General features: G+C 39.0%; 1 protein-coding gene across 2 annotated transcripts in view; it reads left to right on the top strand.

Moving 5' to 3' along the window:
- Positions 1-8,490, top strand: part of Abcg2 (ATP binding cassette subfamily G member 2 (Junior blood group)) — a 123,598-nt gene that overhangs the window by 60,476 nt on the left and 54,632 nt on the right. The window contains exon 1 of one of the 2 annotated variants that reach the window (XM_010610481.1): positions 7-51. The exons of the other annotated variant lie outside the window; for it this stretch is intronic. The gene's annotated coding sequence lies outside the window, so the exon portion shown is untranslated. Of the gene's footprint in view, positions 1-6; positions 52-8,490 lie in introns of those variants that run through there. 2 annotated transcript variants of the gene reach the window in all.

Genomic DNA, 8,490 nt, shown 5'->3' with positions numbered 1-8,490 from the left:
GGCAGTGGAGCAGCCACCGGGACAGCAGCGCTGCGTCCAGGGCCCACCGCGGTGAGTGCCTGGCCCGGGAAGGGGCGGCGGGCCGAGTCCAGCGTCCTCACTCACCCAGGGGCGCAGGAGGGGAGAGGGAACCCGCACCCCTCGGAGACGGGGAGACGCGAGAGGCGGCCGAAAGGAGCAGGGACTTTTGGGGAAAGGTCTTCAGGACAGCATGCCACAAGGCAGGGATGCTTGGCGTCCTCTAGCACGGAAGCTGCTGCTTTGGGGCAGGTTCCGAGGGAGGTCGGGCTGATTCATCCCTGCTTCCTGCGGGAAGATTCCTGCTCTGCCTCCGAGCCCCCCTAGCTACCAAAACCAGAACCAGAACCGCTGCTGAGCCCAGGGAGTTAAGAAGGGCACTGTGTGGGCAGGAAAGGCAGGTGGTGGGTTTTGTGCGTACATTTCATTAACGGTGGTACAGTGGTCGATAGAGGCAACTGAGTTTGTGGCCCCTCGCAAGGCTCCTTTGAAAGTGAGTAGAAACACAGACTGAGAAGTCCAGTGATTTTTCAGAAGATGATAGGGTGTTGCAACTGATCTCTGGTCTGGAACTGATGGTAACGTAAGCTCTTGCTTTTCTGCAATGTGTGTGTGAAGTAGTTGATATAAGATAGGCAAAATTTTAAGCATGAGCATTATTACAGGTTGAGGGGCAATTAATGTTAGTGTTTTAAAGGTACTGACCAATGTATGTATTCTGGTTTTTCTTATTCTCAGGACATAAGTTTTGTCCACAATTTTAGATGTATTGCTAAAGAGTTATTGAGGTCCCTTTTGTAATTTATCTGTGGTTAGTTGAACTTTGTTTTTCTTTTATTATATGTTTTTTAAAGAGATGGAGTCTTTCTATGTTGTCCAAGCTTTCTAGGTACACCAGGGCTCAAGTAAGCTTCCTGCTTCACTCTCCCATGTAGTTGTGACTACAGGCCTGCATTATCATGCCCTGCTCTTGAGTTTAAGTTAAAAAACTTACTAGCTTATTATAATTTTTATAAGAATAATGTTGAAAAATTTTGAGCAATGTGGAGGAATTTAAGACCAAACAAATTCCATTGTAAGACTATTTATTTATACATACATTAGCATGGTGATACACATCTATAAATCAAGCGCTCTGGGAGGCTGAGGCAAGAGGATCAAAAGTTAGAGCCCAGCCTGGGCAGTTTCGTGAAGTCAAGACAGCAAGACCCTGTCCCAAAAAGAAAAGAATAAGAAAACTTAAAAAGTTTTAAAGGATCTTAGTTTGAAGTCCCTGGTTTCAATCCCCAGTAACGCGCGCGCACACACACACACACACACACACACACACCCCAAAATGAAAACCAAGACAAAACATATACTTGCTTTGTTTTCTTTTCTTTTCTAATATTATAAATGTGAGACGTCATTCCTCTTTTGGAGAAATATACAGATTTCATTGTGTATCTCTGTCCTGGGCCCTGGCCATTATGATTAGTTCCCTTAGGAGACATTCTTAACGTTCTCACTATTAAAATACACAATATGCAGGATCTAGAACTCTGTTTCTGCATTTGTTGTCATTAAGCACCCATGAAGCATTGAAAATCAACATGAAGTTGATAATTGAAATCTAAAGTAGAACTAGAATGGAAGTTTTCGTGCTGGAGTACATTGGAATGGACCTGGGTAGATTGAAAGGTCCTCTGTGCTCAAAGGTACTTCCTCGAGGCCAGAAATGACAATAGGAAAAGTGCTGGCTCTTTAAGGAAGTTTTTTCTGGCATTTACTTTTGTTGAGGCAGGGCTCACCATATAATCCAAGCTTGCCTTTAATAATGTACCCCAGGCTGGCCTCAAACTCTAATAATCCTTCTGCCTCAGCTTCCCCAGTTTAAGTTAAAAAATTAACTAGCTTATTATAGGAATGTGGCACCATGCTGGGTGTGGCATTTGCTTTTTTTTTTCTGTCTGTTTTTAATTTTCTCTCCAGTAACTATGTAAAACTTGATATAATTTTTTTGAGCTTTAATTGAGTTTATTGGTACATTTTAGGTATACAGTACAGTTACATTCATTGTTGGGATCTTGTACCTCTACATGACAAGTCTTGGTTCTCATTTTTTCCCCTTGTCCCTGCCCTCCCTTCACCCCCTCCTCCCCTCCCCATTTACAAACACTTTATTTCCATCTTTTCATTATCTTACATTTTTTTCTTTTCCCTTATTACCCTTCCCCTACCTATCCCACCTTCCCTACACCTTTAGACCTTTTCTTCCCATTTCTCAATGGCATTTGCTTTTGAGGAAGCTGTTTTAGACATGGGTCACACAGGGATCCAGAGGAGACTGAAGAATGATAATGGGAGAGCGTGCTCAGTGTACCAGCAGTGCATGGTCAAGTGTGCTTTCTAAGACGTCTTGTGTGGTTGTCATTGTCCTTGCATACATGTTTTGGGACATACTTGAATGCTAAAACTGGTCTCCTATGCTACTGTTTAATGACAGGGTCTTATTAGGAAATAAACTTAGGAGAGAAAGATGGACTTAATGTTTCAATATTAAATAATTCTTTCTGTCAAAATATATATGGAGTCTGCCACAAAATGTATACACACTTCAGGAAAGAAAAAACATGTATAAATATTTTAATACTAAATTTATTTAGACATCATGTGATTAATACAAGTTACCTTTCACCTCCAGAATTGCAAGAGGTTCAAAGTGGTGGCCATTAGCTTGTAGACATTTATTAGTACAGCAAACTACTGCTTGAATGATCTTGGTCAAAGTGTCCATTGAGACTGCTGCACATGCATTTTCAGTTTCTTCTCTAAGGGCTGGCAATGTAGGGGGTTTTCTGAGGTTTATGACATCCTTTAGGGTCCCCTGTGGATAAAAGTATTAAGATATTTATACAAGTTTTTCTTTCCCTGAAGTCTGTATACATTTTTTTGAGGACTTTGTATATATGTATACATATATTTAGATTTCATACACCTATATATATATATTTTTTTTTTTGTGCTGAGGATTGTGAACCGAAGGTCTTACTAGTTCCTGGAAAATACTGTACTATTGAGCTATCCTCATCACCTATTGTTTTTAGTGGATACATAGTAATTGTACATATTTATGGGAAACAGTGTGGCATTTCAATATGTATACACAATTTGTAGTGATCAGATCCAGAAAATTGGCATATCTGTCACTTCAGACATTTTAAGAGTTTTTCGTAGAAGCTTGGCAGCAGTTGAGAACAGTTTCCAAAGGAAAAGTTGATGTTGCTTACTCTGATAATGAGTTAAAATGGAAAAGTTTTAGTGAATTTAAAAAATTTTAAAAGTTGCTGTGTAGTACAGGTATGCCTCAAACCCATTATGTCGCCTAGGCTGGCCTCAAACTCACATGGTGATCCTCCTGCCTCAGCCTTCCAAGTGCTGGGATTACAGACATGTGCCACTACCTCTAGCCCATTTTAGTGAAAATTAAAGAATATGAATGACTCACTTACCTATATTTACAAGCTACATTCATGAAGCTAAAGTTTGTCCTTCAGAAAAACAAATGTCCATGTCATCTTAAGATGTGAACCAATAATTAGTTGTCTAGATGATTTTTGCCTCATAGGATCTTCTTTTTCAATGGCTGTATTGGGATATAATTATATACTATATCATTTATCTACTTAAAGAGTAGATTTCTGTGGTTATTGGCATATTCAGTGTTGTGCAAGCATCATATTCCCACCATTGCGTCCCAAAACCCATATTAAAGAGACTCATTTCAGGCCAAGAAGAGCGGATATCTAATTTTGAATACCATAGTTAACTTATTTGTGGAGATAAATAAAATACTCAGAAAATTATATTCAAAGGCAGTAGTGTTCATACTCGGATGGGTGGGTATGAACAGAGCACAATTGCTGTTCCACTTCTGCTTCCTTCCTAATCTTATTTTTTCTTCCTAATCTTGATGAATAAGTCAGTTTTCACAAGCATGGTGAATAAAGTTTTGGTGAAATCAGAGATTCTGTTGAATCACTGTTGCAGAAGGAATTGGTAAGTGGCACATAAAGATGAGCTGAGTGGAAGTAAAATAATTACAAGTTTATTTTGTCAACAAAAGGTCGATTGAACCGAGAGTAGTGTCAATGATCGACCTCATGCTAGGCTGCAGTTTCTTCTCTTATAGGTTTTACAGTTATGATCTCATTCAGGTGGTTACATTTCATTTCCTCAGTTCACATTACCCATGTACAAAATACAGTAACAAGACAGTTCACTTTAACCCAGATATAACAATTCCCTGTTAGGGAGTTTACCTTAAGATTTGTCTAGCTATCTATTCTAGCACACGGGAAGCGGGTGTTCAAATTCAGGGATGAGTCCAGATGTCCCATTTCATGGTTAATGCCTCCAGTGTCTGTTAATTTTCAACTAAACAGAGCAAATTGCTGTTAGAGACAGCAGAAGTATTTTCCTAACGTTTTGTAGGTTTTTAGATTATTTATAGAAGTTCTCTGTGTCATTACAGTTCCTATACTTTGTTAATCTATCTCAGTCCTTGGGTCTGTGACAGGAAAAATCTTGTTACTATTTAGATCAGGTTCTGGCTGGAAATTAATCCTTAGCCTAGGTAGCATTAGGCAATTCACTTATATAGAGCTCTGCTAGTTATCCAGAAGGGTGAAAAGGAAGTTTCTAGGCGGTAACAAGCCTTGAGATCTTCCTCTCTAGTCAGTGGAAGTGTCTTACAGAGAATGAGGTAAGACTTCCTGAGAGCTATCCAAATTTAGCCTACTGTCATCTATGAGGTCTATTATTTCTGCGTTGCCTTGTACTAGCAGACTTTGCTTGTACCCCACGAAGGAGAATAGAAGGAACAGAAAAGCAAGAAGGGACAACAGAAAGCTGAGAAGGGCGCGAAAACATTTCAGTTTACTGTACCTCAGGCATCCCATTAGGTATGATGACAAGATCTTTGGATCCTTAGAATGATAAAGGAAAGTGGCTCTTAATGTGCAATCGAGTGCTTACGGGAGACAAAAGACTATTGAACTTTGTTAGAGTACATCATATCTGTTTGTCCATCCTCCTTCCTCTGTCCCTTCCTTCTCTTCATCTTTCCCTTGCCTAACAGATCTATTTGTTCACAGAACAGCTTATCATAAAGGCATGCAGGGAACGGAAGGGAGAGTATGAGTTGCTAAGAAGAAACAGGGAGATCTAAATCTAACTCTGTTCTTAAACTCTGCTATTTCATTTTCTGCCTTTCTTATCTGAGTGACAATTTCGTCCCAGGTGCAGGGAACGTAGGATTTTGTCAGGAAAGATCTATATTTTATTATCGCTTCTTGGCCTTTTGGCTAAGATCAAGTGTAGATCTCTATTTTTAAGAAATTCAGAAATGAAGTATGAACCAGTTGAAAGTGCCATGTGCCAGAAAACTAGTATTGTGTTAGCTGAGTATACTCAGTATACTTTTTGCAGTACTAAGAATTGAATCCAGGGCCCCAAGTTGCTGGGCATGTGGTGTTCCACTGAACTGCTGAGCTGCATCCCAGCTCAAACATTTAAGGCTTATCCAAAACATCACTAGGAATATCAAATACTTGACTGATCAAACTAACTGATAAATGTTCATTAATGGAGTCATGACCTGGTAAAAGTCCGACGCCCCAGGATCTGGTACTGGTGTGCCAGTAAACTAACTTATAAACTCTCCTGCCAAGCTAACTGTATATATAGTTGTGAAGATCAACGGAGTTAATACAGAAGTATTGTTTGGAAACTGTACAACACTCTAGGTATCTATCTGTATGTAACAATGTAATATAAAATATTGTGTAAATGATACCATAATTTAAATACAAATTTAGTATAAAATTATTGACATACTTTATATTTTCTCATACTAATTCTTCAAAATCTGGTGTGTATTTTACATATATAGCATATCAGTTTAGCTGTCTGCATTTCAAGTGCTAGCTCACATATGGCAAATTGCTGCCAATTTTAGTAGCACAGATCTGGGGCATTAAATTGATACACTGACAAGTTTTAATTTTGATGATGTCTATGTTCTGAAGATAACATATTGGTACAAGTGCTTTGTTTTTAATAATGAATAACCCAATTTCTAATACCCAATTATTCCTAAGAAATATAGGAGTATAATTGTAGACAAGAAGGAATCCAGATTTATGTATTATTTTAGTGCATACTCACTATGGTAATGAAGTCTGTAATCTGTCTGATCTTTGTCTCTTGTTTGGTAACATGGGGATGCTGTGGTACCTTGCTCTTGCAGTCCTTGGAATCTCCTGGGTTACAGGAATGTCTTCTTTAACCTATTAGGTCCAGACCGAAGGCCATATATATGCTAGGCAAGTTTTCTATCCCCAGTCCACCCCTCCTTGCCCCCAAAAGCCCAGTTTGATCACAACTGCTGTGGCTATTGAGGTGGCTTAGGGTGGACCTCTGGATGGCCTCAGGTTGGGTTCTGGTCTTCAGAGAGACCTGGTAATTACAGGAATTACAGGGTTGGAACTTTAGCCTTTCTGAGCTTGCCTCTTGTGTGTATCTCTTCTTCTGGTTATTCATCTATATCCATGGTAAATATCTTTATTGTGCAGTACTCTGGTAAAACTAGGTAAATTGTTTTCCTGAGTTCTGTGAGCTATTCTAGCAACTTACTTCAATCCTAGGAGAGGGTCATGGGAACCATTATTTATGGGCAGTCAAAAGTATAGGTAACATCCTACTATTTAGATTGATGTCTGATCCTACTATTTAGTTTTGTGAGATTGAACATTTAACCCATTGGATCTGATGCTCTAAGTAGATAGTGTCAGATTTGAATTGAATTACTGGATACTGAAGAGTTATGCACTGGAAAATTGGTTTGTTGGGGGGACATAACACCAACATCCAATCACAGATTATGTTTCATGTTATGAGAATTTATTAGGATCCAAACAGTGCATGTTTTGAATCTGTCCATTGTACTTTGTATGGTAGTTGTTTCAAGTAAAACTTATATGTTATTCAGAAACTATAAAGCAGTAGACCACTTTTAGTTAAGAATCTAATGGTAGCTGGGTATGGTGACACGTGCCTATAATCCTAGAACTATGGGAGCCGAGACAGGAGGATTAACTGTTTGAGCCAGCTTGGGCAGCTTAGTGATTTAATGAGACCCTGTTTTAAAAAAAAAAAAATTAAAGAAGAATTAGGGATGTAGCTCAGAGTAAGGCCCTGGATTTATATCTCCAGTGCCAAGAAAAAATAAAACAAAACAAACAAATAAAAATGAACCACTCACCAACTTTCATCCTCAGATTTAAGCAAGGGCTAGATCCCACTTGGCCTGTGCTATATTGAATAAGGTAAGGAATAAGTAGTCCCCTCAGCCCAGCAGCATTCCAGTTGCTCCAGGACAGATCTGTTCTTGCTACTTAGTAATTCCCTTTGGAACTTCAAACAAGTCCTGGTGTCTCGATTTCTTTTTAAAAATATATCATTATTATTATTATTATTATTATTATTACTATTATTATTTTAAATAGGTTCAGTGTAGTTCAGGCTGGCCTTGAACTTACTATGTAGCCTAGGTTGGCCTCCAACTCACATGGATCCTCCTGCCTCAGCCTCCTGAGTGATGGGATTGCAGGTGAGAGCCACCACATCTAGTGTGTCTTAATTTCATATATAGATTTTAGGTCTTCCTTCCCCCAGGAAGGTATGCTCCACCCTCCTCACAGAATGTTACCTGTGGAAGCAGAGGCTCCTTCAGTGGTTACTGCTGGGGCCATATTTGCCTAGTGTTAATTACTGGTTCACCCCAAATGCAAGTGGCTTCAGTTTCTCAACAATGAATAGTTGTCACCCTTTCCTTCATTCTTTCCACCTAACAGGGAGGGAGTACAAGCACTTCTGAATGGTTTATAAGAGTATGAGCTTTATGTTGCTCTACTCCCAGTGTGCCAAATGTCCCTTGTGGCTTCAGTTTCTCAACAATCAGCAGTTGTCACCCTTTCCTCCATTCTTTCCACCTAAAAGGGAAGAGCTACAAACACTTCTGAACAGTTTACAAGACTGTTAGTTTTGTGTTCTTTGTTTTTCTCCCAGTATGTCAAGTATCCCCATAGGCTTGGTTTCTAGGAGGATCTCACAACTCTGATGTTTGACTTTCAGCTAATCATTACTATGCCAGAATAATGAGGCAGAGGTATTTTTGATACATTACTCTTTCCAGAATACAGCTTTGACTGGGTTATATATATTTCAACAGGGAAAACTACAAGTATGCAAAGATGGGATGTTAAGTCTGACATTATACATCTATTATAAACATTGAAAATGTTGCTTGATATTTATTTTAATTTTGACATACTGAAAAGCTGCAGAAATACAGTAAAGAGCTCCCATAACACCTTGCATAACTTATTACAGTTGCAAAAACCAATCACATTTGTACACAACTATTTACAT

This window comes from Fukomys damarensis, unplaced genomic scaffold (genome assembly GCF_012274545.1).
Source record: "Fukomys damarensis isolate Sample0158 unplaced genomic scaffold, DMR_v1.0_HiC HiC_scaffold_32, whole genome shotgun sequence".
NCBI lineage: Eukaryota > Metazoa > Chordata > Mammalia > Rodentia > Bathyergidae > Fukomys > Fukomys damarensis.
The sequence above is the reverse complement of the archived record's forward strand: the minus strand, read 5'-3'. Positions and strand labels throughout refer to the sequence as shown.